This window comes from Lissotriton helveticus, chromosome 3_2, assembly GCF_964261635.1.
Source record: "Lissotriton helveticus chromosome 3_2, aLisHel1.1, whole genome shotgun sequence".
NCBI classification, from domain to species: Eukaryota; Metazoa; Chordata; class Amphibia; order Caudata; family Salamandridae; genus Lissotriton; species Lissotriton helveticus.
The window spans coordinates 129936603-129953303 of NC_136062.1; the positions used below are offsets into that span (position 1 = coordinate 129936603).

Consider the following 16701-nt stretch of genomic DNA (forward strand, 5'->3'; position numbering starts at 1 on the left):
CTTTCAAAGTCTGATGCCATCAGCTTGAAGCTTTGGCAAACAATGCAACAGAACTCCACTATCAACCATAATTGGTACTATTATTATTATTGCAACTTTTAGAGCGCATGGCTACCTCCAACGCAAGTGTCCCGGCGCTAACAGCAAGTGCAGCAGGCATTGGCTAAGTGACTGTAGAAGCTCTAGACTAGGCCGAACGGCCAGGTTTTTAAGGCCTTTCTAATCAGGGGTTCTGATTTAGCCTTCTGTATATGTTCAGGCATGGAGTTCCATAGGGAGGCTGTCTTTCAAACAAAAGCTCGACCACCAATCCTGGCTTTTGCAAAACAAGATATCACAAGTAGCTCCTGGTGATTTGACCTCAGAGATCTGGTCTGACAGTATTTCCGAAGTCTTTGCTTCAGATATTGTGGACTAACGTCTCTAGTTGCTCTGTAGGCCAAGGTCAATGCCTTGAACTCTGTCCTTCTCTTGACAGGTTGCCAATGTAGGCTCCGTAAGTGAGGAGAAATGTGGTTGGCGGAGTTAACCGTTTCTGATAAGCCTGGCTGCTGCATTTTGAATAATCTGTAACTTCCTAATCAGATAGTCTGGGAGACCCAAATAGAGATTGTTCTGATAGTCAAGCTAGGATGTGACTAATGCTTGAACCACAGTATTTTGCTACATTAACCATGTTTGGCAAGTGTATGTCCTTCGTCAGGTATCAAAGCACTGGCTCAAATCACAGCTATTCACATGGGTCAGCCTCCCCTTTGGAACCCTGTTAGCCACCGTGGAGTGTTTGTACCGACCCATATCAATCTGAGTTCATTCTTGGTATATCCTTGTTAAGCCTTTATTCTCTCTTACAGCTCCACCTTCTAAATTACTTTCTCAAAGATATACTCTAGCTCATGTTGATTCCAATTGTATTCATTGACAATATGCTTTGATTAATAATGTGCATACTTCATATTTAAATAAAACATATCCTAATGCAAGATTTGCAGTATGTAATCATACCTAAATGTTCTAGGCATACAAATAAATAAAAGTGATGATCTAGGTTAGCCTAACTGTCAATGTCATGTTAACTGTAAAAAAAAAAATGCATTAACACTGAATCGGCTGTTTTTTACGTTAAATAGTTGTTTGCACAAAAGATTTTCTTACAAATATTTTATTTTTCAGGAACCCTTCTGCTAGCTAGAGAATAGGCTCTTGTTATGTATTAGACAACCGGCAGTGAGTTCTCACCAGAGGAGTAGAGGTGACTGGAAGGATAATTCCTGGGAAGAACTGTCTGGACCGCAAAATATCCTAGAGTTAATGTCTGAATGCCTATTGTGACCCTATGAGAACATGGGGAGTTTTCCTATTCCCAGGAGTTTGCAGAATTTTTATTGGAGGACCCAGAAGACCGAAGAAATAATGTTGCAACATAGAATTTGTGTGTTCATAATAATACTTTTTCCTAAGCTAGTTTTAAGATTTCTTCCCTGACCCTCTGACTGGAGACTCACTTCTGGGTTTCTTGCTCCTTTCTTCACTGGAGCCTACCTTACTTAGTTTTTACTGAATTGTCTGCTGGTCTCTTTGAGCTGACAATACTTTCCAGCTTATTACACAAAAGTTTCATGCTTGAGCATTGATTCTCTCATCTGAGCTCTTTATTAGGTCTCTGAACGGCCACAATTTTATCTCATATTATTTCGAATTAAATCTAGATTAGGGAATTTCCTTTATGGAACATGGTTGTTTTATTATAACTATTATTTGATCTCGTAATGATATGTCAATTTATTGGGCTATGTTTTTTTCTAATGCTAATGGTTAAAAGATTGATCCTTACTAAATAAAACTGAGATACTTGAAAATTTGAAAAAGAAAGCGTTAAATCCCACAACAGTTGCCTTTGATTTTATTAGTGTCTCAAATGATAGATTGGTATGTAGATGAGCGCTACTTATTTCTCCTTGCCAACGAACATAGGTCCATATGACCAGTAGCAGGGGTTATTAATGATTATACCTGAAGATGGAAAACCCGTACGCTAACTTATGTCATCCCATATGTCATTTATGTAGTAATTCTCCTCCTTTGAGAGGAATTAAAAACTCTAATACAATCAACAGTTAGGATATGAGACTGAATGTGATTGAATGCTCACAAGAAATGTTGCTTTTGGCTTTCCGACTTGAGGATCACACTTTCACTATTTCCACACATTCTGTAAACCCAACTGTTTTACCCAACAGTACATCCTGGAGCTTTTCCGTTTAAATAAATCAGGGTGGATGGTTTTTTTTCTGTACCACTTGATCAATGTTAATATCTATATAAATACAAACTGACTGTAAACAAACATGCAATGCATGGTTGTGTTAAAGGAATTGCTAGGATGCAGTTGACATGTTTTGAACTACAAAAAAATATTTGAATTATTCAAGATGTTTGTATTTAGGTGACTAAGAAATGTATCTATTTCAGAGTGTTAATATATATTTTATTGTTCATTTTAGAACTTCCAAACATCTGGAAGGATCATAAAGACATCATACCATTTTTTAAAGGTAAGAGGAAATATTTAGCTGTTGTGCTTTGGTGATGGCAGTAATATTCAGTGCATGGCTTAGTAGACATTTAATTAACATCACTTGATAAATCAGAACACCATTCTCCATAGTTTTAAATGTTTTTAAAAGACCCAAACCAATGGCGAACATTCACAATCCGCACCCTCCGCACAGTTCCATATCTCAAAATTATGTGCACTCTTCCCTCAGTACCAGCCAATAAGTTATACTGCTGCTTCACAGACAAAACTATGATAGATAATATAGGATGAAGCCCCAGTTGAGTAAAAGGTCCACAGCCGTATATATCCAGAAATGTTGTTTGCTGTATTCAGTTTCATTAAAAAAGCAAAAGAACAACCAACCTGTTTAGTTCATATAAATGAACTTCTTCAGGGCTGTAACTGATGCGTAACAAAATATCCATCAATTAAAAACGTATACAATAACATTTAAAATAACACACAGACAAAAAAAACAACTTTAAAAAAAAAGTTAAATATAACATACATAATCAAGTGTGTACAGATCATCCCTTCTCAAAGGCCCTGTCACATAGCATCTCATGTAGGAGAAAAAACGAAAAGCCAAAAGTGTGAAATTGAAGAAACAAACCAACCTGTTCATAAATGTAAAAATCCCAAATAATAGAAAAAAATTGAATTACACCGTAATCCGATAATAACCACCAAATGTTAAAAATACTACAGAGGGAAATGAAGAAGGGATAATAGCAAGCATGTGTAATTTTCCGTATAAAACATACCTCAAAGACAGTTTAAATCGCGTCATCAGTTATGGTCAAATTGCCAAACACATAATCAGATGATAGGACACTCATCTCTATCTCAATGGGGTGTAGCGTACCCTTGTAGTGACACCGAAAAGGATACATTTATTTGATGATAATTGTAAAGGTATATAAAGCATGAATAAGGGATATGAGCACAACAATCCGAATATGAACAGATTGTTTTGTTTCTTCAAAATTGTCACTTTTGGCTGTGGAATTTTTCTCCGACATTTGAGGTGTTTTGTGACAGGGCCTCTATCATTGAGAAGGAGCGATTTGTACACACTTGATTATGTATGGTATTTAACTTTAACGCTTTTCTTTTGTTGTCTGTGTTTTAATTAAGAACATTTCTGAATATATATGGCAATGGACTTTTTACTCAACGGGTGCTTCATCCTATATTTTCGATCATAGCTTTAAATGCGTTGATGATGCATTCATATGAGCTTGCCTTTCAATTATTAAGAACTCTGATTTGAAATATTTTCTATACATCTTATATTTTAATTGAACCTGACTGTTTGGGTCATGCATATCGTATCAGGGATTGTTTGCATAATGGTTCAGATTCACAGAAAACAAAGTAAATTCAAAGTAGTTGTTGGAGGCAAAACAAAGGGGGTGATTACGATGGCGGGTGGACTGGAGTCCATCCGCCATCGAGTTGGTGATAAGGACCACCCGCGTGTATGGTGGCGGTCCCGTACGTGAAATTGCGATGCGACCGCCACGGTGGCCATTGCATCTTGATTGTTTACCATTGCGGTGGGTGCTGCTGGCTACTGGCAATACATTTATTGAAGTTATTCAAAATAAATATGTAGGTAGGTACTGTCTTAAGCAGACAATGGGTATTTTCCTACGTACAGAAGATTAAAAAAAACATGCAGTCTTAAAGTGAAAATACTTTCATTTTGCTAACCCAGGTTGGTAGGGTAATGGCTACATAGGTCCCTTTCTCAGGCACCTATGATATAATTTAAACACAATCTGCTTTTATACAGACCAACAATCCAATTACGTTTAAAACTAGGTAAACACAAAGGAATTTTTGTTTGATGCATTCATTGTGGTTGTAGTATGCTGTGCATGCAGAGAAATACATGTACTTTAAAGCACAAAACAAATACTTGCCTTTTTTTTAGATTTGTAAATATGCAACACTTACATATTTACTGACATAAGTCATAATGCCATTATGCAATTAACAATCCTTGGTCACTAACTATATAACATTAAAAAGTTTTAATAATGCCAGCGTCCTTATGGATTAAAAATGAGCTGTTGTAAATCCCTGTGCAGAAATGACCCATATTCGTTTTAGTGCAATTAATATCGCCCAACATGAACAGATTCAGACTTTGCCATCTCTCGTTATTATTAGGCACTGCTTTTAGAACTGAGTATGTAATTTTCAAATATTTATCCTGCTCTGCACATTTAGTACTAAGGCAAGTGCTGTGTGGCCTGTACCTTATCTACGTAAAAATAAAACTCTTACACTGTAGAATATCGTTTGACATAAGCTATTCTTTTGGAAACTCTCGATGTATACTTGTATACCTACCTAGTTGAAAGAATGCTTCTTACAAGATAGAAAGAGGCATTCAAATGTGTTATGGTAGCCTGCTGAATTATATTTGCTTATGCAGTACACAGTTGGTAAGCGTGGTAATCAATTGAATGTTGGTACCCTACTTCTCATACTTCACATATGGGTCCAATTCTTCTCAAAGTGCCCACTTCCCTTTGCAACATGTTTTTCCCAGTTCCGGTGAAAATCACTGACTTATAAAGAAAGAATAGCCTGCTGGAACAAATCTATGTCTAGATGCATCAAACAGAATTGCATTCGCAAACGGTGCGAATCGCAATTTTCAGCCGTTTGCGAATGCAATTCACTAATTTGGAATGCATCATGCATTTCGCAATTTTAGGAATCGCAACCATGTTGCAATTTCTAAAATTGCGATTGCATTTAAGAAATAGCAATTTGAGATTTCTTAAATGCAATGCATGATTATTTTTCAATTGCGAATTCGCAATTTGGAAGGGGTAAAATAGCATGAAGTTGAACTTCATGCTAATTTACCTTAAACTTTCAAATATGCACAAATTGCATTTTTGAAACTTTTAATTTACACACACACATGCCCTTGGGGCATGTGTGTGTGTAAATTGCATTTAAAGTTACATTTCAGGGGTGCAGGGAGGGGTTCTTTGGAACCCCCCTGCACCCTTGAAATTGCATTCACATTTTGCGAATCGCAATTTGAAATTCGCAAAATGTGAATGCCTTCCCATTCATTCCTATGGGCCTTTTGGCCCATAGGAATCAATGGGAAGGCTTTTCCTTAATTGCGATTCGCAAATTGTGAATCGCAATTAAGGAAAAATACCGAATCGCAAAAAAATGTGCGAATTTTTAATGCATTGCCGTTTGCGATCTCTAAATTGCGATTCCTTAATTTTAGCAATTTAGCAATCGCAAACGGGAACAATGATGCATCTACCCGCTACTTTCAAAATTAGTGACAGGGACACATGTTAATGTTATTGTATTTAAATGCGTGTTTGTCATCTTCTTTCTCATTTACTGTTATGCCACAAATAATATTTTATCAAACGATATAATTAGTTATTTTGAGCACAGAATATTTCAATTGGAACCTGCATTTTACTCCTAATCTTTAAATGCCCGCTTAAGATGTTACTACCACTTGAAACCATTATGTTTTTTAAAGTTTTATATTCCCATACATTGCATTATTTGAAATAATAATATTTCTTTTTAAAGCATACGTGAAAGGACCCCAAGATTTTCTTAAGAGATCGGGACTTCCAAAGGCTGCCTAGTCTTATTTCTATTTTGCTCTAAGCCACTTCTTTATTCCTCCCCCAGTCCTTCACTTGTTCCCTCTTTATCTCATACTTGCACTCTCTTTCTCCCTTTCACCTTTTCATATCTTGCTTTTCCTCCCTCATTCTTTTCTTTCTGCCATTCTTTTATCCGTTGGCATTAACTAAGAACTGCAGCTATGCACTGCAATAGCTAGTGATGCCATATTAAGTTATTGTGATACATTCTAGAAAAATGCGCTGATTATATGAGAGTCAAAAAATGTTATGGAAGGTTAGACAAAGCAAATCGGTGATTTTTGGCTGCTGAATATTTTGTTCACTGTTCTTCCTACAAATAGGACTAATGCTTGAACTATTCCCTACCTATCCGGGATTGTTTTCTCATAGTTTGTGCACTACTAGGTACCTTATATAAGCCAAATATATGTATATGGAGAAATATTTGTTAGGACAGCATCACATTATGTTCCCAACAATTAGATCTCAGATTGCAAGAATAAATCTGAGCACTGCTTCTAACTTTAACCTAGAACTACAGCAACAAAGCATTTTACTTGTCAAATCTTTCTTTTTAAATCGAGCCTTTGGCCTTCCATTAAGTAATTATGACACGAACATTTCTTCTCAGTGGTTCTCCAAAAAAGAGGTTTGCTCAGTTCAGAAAACTGAAAAGTTTGCTCTACTTATACTATATTAAAAAAGAAGCTGATATACATGCCATTGTGTTTGTTAAACAAACATTGTCTAAAACATGCTGCTGAAATGACGGTTGTGTCTGTTGTCATGGAAATGTAAAAAGTACTGCTGCAGGAAATGTTTGCTTTATCCAACAGGGCAGAGGGATAGACTTACTATTAAACAATCTCATGTTTGGAAGTATTGCTCTTGACATTCCCTGGTCACTACCTGGTTCCTATTATTAAACTGTCAACTCTTACCATCTTTGAGGCTTGTGGAATGATTGCACTTGTTATTGTGAGGCTCTATGAACATAAGCTCCTATTTTAGATTGCATTTTGTTTGCTGTTTCCCACATAGAATCAGCTGTTGTACAAATGGCACAACTCTGTAATCAGAGTGGCAGTTAGTTTATTTGACTAAGTCCCATTTTCAATCAAATTCGCATTTTAGCATATGAAATAAAAAAATCTAAGGCCCAGATCACTAGTTGTGCACTGTAGAAGCCAAACAATATTCCACATACATTTTCCACCAGATGTAAGTAGAAGAGGTGCCAGATTCAGGGAATTGAATGTGGCAATAGGAATGGTTTTTCAGGACTGACACGTTACTCCCCATTCCAGGCTGAAACCTTGTGATAGAAGGTAGCGAGCAGATAAATTATTATCTGGGATCAATAGCCCCAGGTATAACCGCCCTAAGGACTGCTCAGCTGTAACAGGGCCTGCTTTTAGCGCAATTAAAATAAATTCTCTAATTCAACATATCTTTCTCGCTGTGCCCTACAAACACAATATGGGGCAGTTGACTTCTAAATGATGTTAGTTAAGAGACCCCAAAAAATGCTAAAAAGCTAAGTTTTATTTTGAGAGAAAAGTCAATAATTGAACACCTATTTTCAATTCCACTTGAAGCATTATGTAACAAAACACAAATTCGGTTTAGTGAAGATAATCCTCTGAAGCCATATCACATAAAGTGATCAGTGGGATTACTAATTTAAGACTTGGCCTGATTTATAGTTTGACAGATGGATTACATTTTGTCGTCATGGCAGAGTACTTTACTCATGCCATGGTGAGGGTACTCTGCCTGCCAAATATAGAGATGTCTACAAGCTTGTTATACCTGCTGCTCAGCCAGTGTGACTGTGGTGGTGCAATATTGGTGTGTGAGGTGGCTGTGGAATGTTGGTGAGTGAGAAAGTCAGTTTGAGGATGGGCTGAGCAACTGGAAGACTTTCCACCCTTGCTACACATTTGGGTGAAGGGCTGTTTAGATGTTATATGGTTCGTGTGGGGTGGTTTTCCACACGTACTAAGTTTTGGATGGTTCCCTACCACGATCTGTGGTCTGTGCCTCACGAACCACTTTTATATTAGCCTGGCCACCTGGCATGTTTGTAGTATCAGGGTTTTGTTTGTGGTGTTGTGGTGTGGTAGAGTGGGTGTTTTGTTTCTTGCAAAGGGAGATGATGAGGGTGAATGTTCTGGAGGGCGAGTGTTTTATTATTATTATTATTATTATTATTTTGCAAGTATTATTTAATGACATGTTCTTCTAATTGCATTAAATGTTTTCCATCTCTTTATATCTACTTTTGCAATTAGTGTGTTACTACATGTTGTGCATAAAATATCCTCCATCTTGCAATTTTATGCATACATGACCGGGTTCATTACAGCTAGTTTAGAGATGTCATTGGGTAATTACGCATGGCCAGTCTATATGTCCTAATGGTTGATGCACTAACAACCAAGAAGAATGGACTCTGAAGGTTGTAGGGGAGTCCTGCTCATGCAGGGGCACCCTCACACTTAGGACCCTGCACCATGCCTCCCGGATTAAAAGGACTTCCTTAGGGGTGACTTACAGGTTTTAAGTGTAGTGACCGCAGATATAGGGAAATCTATAGCTGTCCTAAGTTTTGCTAGCACCAGCTAACACAGGCTGCAATGGCAGGCCTGGAGTCACAATTTGAGTGGTCTCTCTTAGGTGGCATCATACATGCTGCCGCCCATGAGAGACCTATCTGTACCCAAGCCCTGGGTCCCTTAGTACCGTATACTACGGTCTTACAAGGTACACCAGTAGCCAATCTGGAAGGTACATAGGTACCCTTCAGATTGGCTACAGGAAGAAACACAGAGACTGGGGTCCTGATTACCGGGCTCACAGTCAGTAAAACCTAATGACCACAGCACAAAGTGGGGGTGACCATGAAAGCAGATCCTATTCTCCTACACAGATCATTGTACCCTGAGCCAGGGTTGTTCTCTCCCAGCCAAGGAAGTCCATTCCAGCTCTGGAAGTTTGGTGAGTGACACAACTGGTTTTAACCTATATTTAAAGTGTTGAATAATGTCCCCTATTTTTGTATTAGTACTTTGTCCTGTGGGCTTACAAGTCACTCTTTAGTAGGTGACTAATATATGAAACTTTGCTTTTCTTAAATGAAAAAGGCATTCATTCCTACCATGTGTCAATGCAGCATATTTAAATTGTAGATTAGCACAGTGGTGTTCCTGGTAGACATATAAATGTCAAATATATGGATGATGTAAATACACACTGCAGCACATATATGACTTTTATCTTTACCTGCCATAGGTGTACTGTGGCACCATTTACGATGGACCTATATGAGAGTTGAAAATGCCAAACATAGAGTTCAAATTATAGTACAGGCCTTAGAGGGGAAGCACATGCACTTTACTACTGTTTAGCCGTAGTAAAGTGCAGAGAGTTCCAAGCCCAGCAAACCAGACAGGCTAAAACAGGGAGACCATAACAAAAATTGGGTACTTTCTTACAACTAGGGTAATGAGATGGGGGTCATATAAAGGTCCTGGCTAGGGAATTCATATTGTAAAGGTATAAACTATGTGATGATGTTGAAGTGATGCAAAACTCCACTCATTTTAAACGGATGATGTAGTTGGAGTTAAGGTGATTGTGAATAGGTAAAGGCAGAAAAGAGTTGTTGGCAAAATCATGCTATAGATCCAATGGGCATGGCAATACCATAAACCTATTTTTTACCATCCATTCTGCCCTGAATCATATAACCATGTTATAAGGACTGATCACTTGGCCTTTAAACTAAAACAAAAGCTTTAGGAAACATCCTTCATTGCTGGAAGGTCACCACCTAGGTCGTTTTGAAAAAGCCATTGATTCCATTTTATTCCATACAAAAATAAACATTTTAACATATACCACTGAAAAGTGCAATATGCATTCTCCACTGAAGCATTTTTACCTTTTCAGAAAGTCATGAAGACATTGATGGGCATACTTCAATCTCTCCTAGATTTTGAGAGCACAGTCACATAAGAACCCTGCTTCCTGTCTGATTTGAAAGAACAACACAAAGAACACATCAATTAGATGCGGCATAGATAAAAGACAGCCACCCTGAAAATTAAATGCAAATGATCAGTTTTTTAAACATTGTTCAAAATAGGATCCATGACGAGTGAAGACTGATAATAAAAGATTCCTTTAACCTGTTAAAGCTTTTTATCAGTTCATTAGATAAGCCCTAAAAGTTTAGGGATATTCAGTTTTCTTTATTTAAAATAAAAATACCAAATGCGAGGTTTGATGAGATTGATAAAAGGCAGTCCATGGGCCTGATTTAGATCTTAGCGGAAGGGTTACTCCATCACAACGGTGACTGATATCCCATCCGCCGAACTATAAATCCCATTATATCCTATGGGATTTATATTTCGGTGGATGGGCTATCCGTCAGAGTTGTGACAGAGTAACCTATCCGCCAAGATCTTAATCAAGCCCCATGTCAAATGCATCTAAGTGTTAGCACATATTTTAACAAAGCGCCTCAACCTGGCTAACTTACCAATGCACCCTGTTCTCAGTTGTCCTCTGGAAACCCATGTCAACACTTTTGGACCAATAGTGCAAATGCTAATGAAAACATTCCTAAACATAATGAAACTCTATTCATAAAATCAGGCTTCAGTCCACCTCCTTCCAACATACCCAGTCTTGGATTAATCTTAGTTATCAAATTGTAAAACAGGGTCTGGAAATGCGCATAATGTGCTGAAAAAAATCGACAATATCCTGGTAAGGCACTTTCATTTATTTGTCATTTAGTTAGGTTCTATCTAGATATCTAACATGCAATCATCTCAGGACATTCCCATGTTTTCGAATTACATGAGTTTCATCCAATATGTTTCTGAGACCATATTGAGTTTTCATTACATTTTTTGACTGCTGGGGACTGGTTTGAGTGGAAAATGTCTAAACAACTGATGTGTGCCATGGCTGACAAACATTTGAACCAGTCTCCTGCTGGTATCTTACATCCCTATGGTATGGGACGTATTTCCTTGCCCGAAATGTTTATGCAGAGCAATAAAACACACTTTTTGATATACAAGTAATTTTTGCGAAAATGACATGTATTTTGCATGGAAAATGACTTGCTATTTCTTTTTTTTTTTTGTCCTCATGTCACCACCGATTAGCACTTATCGATGGGCCCTTTGTGAGTGCCCAGAATCGGATATGGATCAATCAATTACTGGGTTATTAAGAAAACTGCACTGCCCTCCCAGTTATGAGAGGGTGTAATTTTTGGACGGAAAGGTCTTCAATATTTTAGTGAATTCCAAAACCCGAGACTGCTTTTATCTATTTCCTTGAAAAAAAAACACAGAATTCTTCCAATTTTGCCAGGAAAGGGCTTCAGGATGACCCCAAAGTTGACAGATTTCTCTTCTTGCTAATAGTATTAAGTAAAATATTAGATAATGGTGATTTACTTGCAGATCGCATTCATCTTTCATCTCCTGGGAGTCCCAAACATAATTAACTCAGGGCTAACCTCTAAGTTGACACCCACGGAGCGCGATATGGTCTTACCCACTGCTGACCAGAATCCTTCCAGTTTAGAGCAGTTGGCAAACACATGTACGGCGTCAGCATCTCCGCAACCACATCGCTTTCACCTTAGATCTGTACTTCCTTTAATCTTCCCCAGCCTTTTTGGTGTCCAGTAGATTCTGTGCAAGGTAAAACAGTGTTTTTTCTTTAAAGCAGCAGGTTTAACCACCAAGTGAAGTGTAGCGTAAGATACTTGCCATAAATCTGCCAGCTCCGTTTTTGGCACGCATCTATCCCATACACTGTATGGTGTTTCCATTTTCTGCCAGCTCTGCGTCAAGAAGAAATTGATACCATGATGCCACCTCTTTTTTTCTTGCTGTTGCAATCTGAAGCTCCAACTCCATTTGTTTTGAGACTCTTTCCAGCCCGTTCAGACTCTTGAGCCAAGAATTGATTGTGTACATTTTAAATCTCGAAATTGCCCCATTTGTTTGATCGAATCAGTAGCTCCAAATTAACTTTTGTCCGTCATCTATCAATTGACCCCACTGCCTAACATCTAACTTATTCAGTGGTTTCGCTAGGCTATCAAATAGGCATTCAGTGGTGCCTGGAGAGTCCCATATAGGGGAAAGGTCTGCTGTAATAAGGTACCCGTAGGACCGATCTTATCTCATACCAAGTTCTTGCCGCTGACTGTAGACATTTTAGTCTGACTTTTTTTAAAATGTTGGCGCCCCATATTTATAAGAGAAACCGTCCTCTGGGAGGCCCACCAGCATAGATTTGAACATAACCCCTATTAAAGAGTCATCAGGACTTTGTAAAAGCATTCAGCCATTTTTAAATTGGAACGCCTAGCAATAGACCTGGAGGTCGGGAAGACCCATACCTCCCAGTCCCATTTTCCGTCTCAGCTTTGTCCTATTAGTTGCTATTTCACCACCCCTACTTCTAGTTCCAATGCAGGCATGGAACAAGATGACTTTGATAAATAATACGAATAATTGATTGAATATTATGAACATTCTGAGTGATTCTGTACGTACATGGTATTATATAAAAATGAACCTAGCCGAAAGGCAGCTCAGCACTGCCCCTGGTCAAAAGCAAGCTTAGAGTTGGCGAGTAATAGGACAGGAAGCTAAATTGTGGACAGTTAATGCATTGTGATATAGTGTTCTTTAAAGAGGTGAGTCTTTCACTCTTTCCTAAATCGGAACATCTTTGGGGTGATCCAGATGTTATTCCAGATCCTGGGTGCATAGATGGAAAAGGTCTGTTGTCTTGTTTTTTAGTTATTTACAATTCTTAGCCTGATTTCTGAAGGAGCCCTTGCTGCAGGTGTGTCAAGAACCACCAGCAATGGTGTGCTTTTCTGCAAGATAAGTAGGAGTGCTGGGTGTCATAGCTTTGCAAGTGATGCAGCTGGTTTTGAAGATGGTGTGGGAGGGGAAGGGGAGCCAAAGGAGTTCTGTTAGTGTGGGGTGATATGATGAAATTTCTGCAGGCCCCTTATCAGACGTGCTGCCGTATATACGTGCTGCAGTATATACAATGTAGAGTTTGGGAGGCCATGGAGTATGGCATTATCACCATTCAGATATGCGAATACGAGTGCTTGAACAGCAGGTCTGACGCTGCTTCCTGGAACCAAGCCATCTTTGTTTTTTAGAAATTACAAGAGTCAAGCAGCGAGCCAAAGCACTGAATATTGCACCTCTCTCCTGGCCCCAATTTAGTTTTTTAAAGAATTTACCTTATTGCATGCACATCCACAGCACCCGCTGCTCAAAAGGAGCAAACAAACGGTCATGAAGATCCAAGCAAACACATATGAAGCGCACTGCAATATCAAGAATCCAATATATATTTATCAGTCCAATCAGTTCATATAAAGTCCCAGAAATCTTTATTGTTCTTGATGACAAAACAGGACAGCCAATGCGTTTCGTTCAAATTTTTTAGTTTTATTTTCTAGGCTATTGGTTAGTTTGTTTTCTGAAAAAAGGGAAGATATATGGGCTATCTTAACAGCTGTATTTATTTTCTGTGGTGAACTTAGTTTTCTTTGAAAATACTTTATTCGAAACAAAATTTCATAAAAGTACATATACAGTATCCATAATAAATCCATAATAACTGTACATAAAACAAATCATAAGCATAAAACAAATCAGACAATGGGTACGAGTTTTGACCTAATGAACCAAGCATTCGCCACATATTTAGCCACCCCACAGACCATATGCATTGAAGAAACATCTGTTAAAAAAATACGCATAGCTAATCTATGATCCCTCACCCCTAGGTTCCTACAAACAGGTTTCAACCACCTTCCTCTAGGTATTTTATAGGCTACACATGCAAATAGGAAGTGGCCCAAGGATTCTTTTGGACAGGGACAACCTGGGCATTTCTGCTCTGTTCCTCTATATCCCTTCCAACCTGCCTTGAATGTGTTAAGGGGTAGAATACCATATCGGAGTTTCAAAAACAGTGTTCTATCACGAGGGACCTGGATAAAATCCAAAAAGGGCTCTAACTTCCTAAGGGGCTTGTGATCAAGAAAGGTACTAGTTAGGTGACCCCAGTTTGGATTCCTGTGTTCTTTGGCAACAACCCAATCCCAATAAAGTTTTTTGACAATTGCCTTTGGGGGTGGCAGTTGCGAAGTCCAACTCTCTTCTAGACCTATTGATTTAACAAGCCTCTTTAAATTATTGAGCCATTTGATTTTATTTGCTACGTTTAAACTAATCAGCTCATCCAGAACCTGAGCATAATTATGAAGTTCTGGGGTCCTTCTAAGACGAACCCAGAATAACAAGGGACGAATTTGCACTAGATCAACAACCGATTTTTTACCCATGTCAAGAAAAAGAGGTTTCAGAGGGGCCGATAAGGGTAGCGAGACCATATCTCTAATAAACTTATTCTCAGCTACCGCTAAAACTTTGGTATTTTCCGCCCCCCAAAGTTCTGAACCATAAACTGCCGCTGCCAATGCTTTCCCTTCATAAATTGCCAGGGTTGGGGCTATGGGGCGACTAAAAGATCGACGCTGGTTCTTAAGAATTACTCCTGCAACCCTTTTGAGGTTTAAAACCATTTTGGCGATATGGGCTGACCAGCTCAGGTTATTACAAAGTCTCACCCCAAGGTAATCAAATTCCTCTACCACCTCCAACGGGGTGTCATTCAGCCTGAGGTTTACCTTCCTATGTTTCTTTTTATTAGATAACACCATCAGCTTTGTTTTTGAGGTGTTTATTGACAACCCCCTATCTATACAAAAACTGCAAAAACGATCGAGTAGTTTTTGCAAACCCATGGGGGACTTTGACATGAGCAGAGTATCGTCGGCAAAGAGGAGAGTGGGTGTTTTCTCTCCTGCAAGGACGGGGGCATCAGCAGGATCCTCCCTCAGATGGGCTACAACCCCATTAATAAAGAGGGAGAACAAGGTTGGAGCCATCACACACCCTTGCCTCACTCCCCTATTTACCGGGATCTTCTCTGTCAGTTGACCCTGGGATCCCCATCGGATCCTGGCATAGTTCCCCTCATGGAGTTTAATAATGAATTGTAGGAGGTAACTAGGAAAACCCATATCGGATAGGACCGACCAGAGCTTATTCCGTGGAATCACATCAAATGCTGTCTTCAAGTCTATGAAAGCCAGGTATAAACTACCCTTAGTAATTAACACTGACTTCCAACAGACTGCACAGAATCTAAATACCTGGTCTATTGCACCTATATTGCTTCTAAACCCGGCCTGGAAATGGGACAAAATGCTCTTATCCACAAGCCATACTTCTGTACGGTTTATGATCACCCTTCCAACCACCTTCTGAATTGTGTCTATCAGACTTATCGGTCTGTAATTGGAAGGGTCGTCCCTATCGCCCTTTTTATAAATGGTTATTACCTCAGCACCTTTCCAGGAATCGGGAACTGGATGACCAGCTTGTATCAAATTCATCAGATTAGAAATGTATTTAGCCCACACATTCGGTTCATACTTTAACAAGTCCCCTGGAAGACCATCTTGGCCTGGGGCCTTCCCTGGCAATAATTTAGAGATGGCATCTAATACTTCTCTCTGGGAAAATGGATCTGTATTGTAAATAAAATTACCACAAGGCGTGCTTTCGGGGATATTAGCTGATAATAATGTCAAGCTATCCACATTCTCCTCACAATATAATTTTAAAAAATGGGAATACCATTCCTGGTCCGTAATATGATTTAAAATGGGACCTGCTCCCTTTCTATCTAGAGCATTAATTAATTTCCAAAAGGCAACAGTGTTTTTCCCACGGGCTGCTTCTTTCAACTGTTGCCAATGCTCTTCCTCCCATTCTCTTTTGGCAGTTTTAATACTGCACGCATAATCTTTCCTGGCTAACCGGACGGCCACGGAGTCCTTACTACGTATTGCTTTAGTAATTGCTTCCCTTTTGCTTCTACAATTACTCGTATACCATGGATTACTATTTGATTTGGTACCGTTAGAACGGGTTTTTCCCGGTTGCTTCTTACAAAAGTGGGCTCCCACTTTACCTATTAGATTACTATAGGAGACCGACAAACTAGGATCGGCTAGATTAACTGGAACAGACTCTAAGGCTGCCAAACTACTAATTTCTTTAAATACCAAGTCTTTGATATTTTTTAGCTTCCCCTCATCGCATTTGACCACATTCCATTTTAGCTTCCGATTATTATTTACAGGGAAGACCTCTTTAGTTATCATCTCCGCTTCCTGTCTAGAGTTCCGACCACTTACCCATTTAAGTTGCATACATAGGGGGTTGTGGTCACTATAAGAAGACTCCCTAACCACCATATCGATTAAGTCAGGCCAGGAGTATTCATCTAAAAGGATGTAGTCAATACGAGAGGGGCACCCCAGCCTATTAAATGTCATTGCTC

At 38.9% G+C, this 16701-nt stretch overlaps 1 protein-coding gene across 3 annotated transcripts in view; it reads left to right on the forward strand.

The window, feature by feature from the left end:
* APBA2 (amyloid beta precursor protein binding family A member 2) overlaps window positions 1-16701 on the forward strand; it is a 1100835-nt gene that overhangs the window by 310879 nt on the left and 773255 nt on the right. For all 3 annotated transcript variants that reach the window (XM_078684922.1, XM_078684924.1, XM_078684923.1), the window contains exon 3: window positions 2505-2555. The gene's annotated coding sequence lies outside the window, so the exon portion shown is untranslated. The remainder of the gene's footprint in view (window positions 1-2504; window positions 2556-16701) is intronic.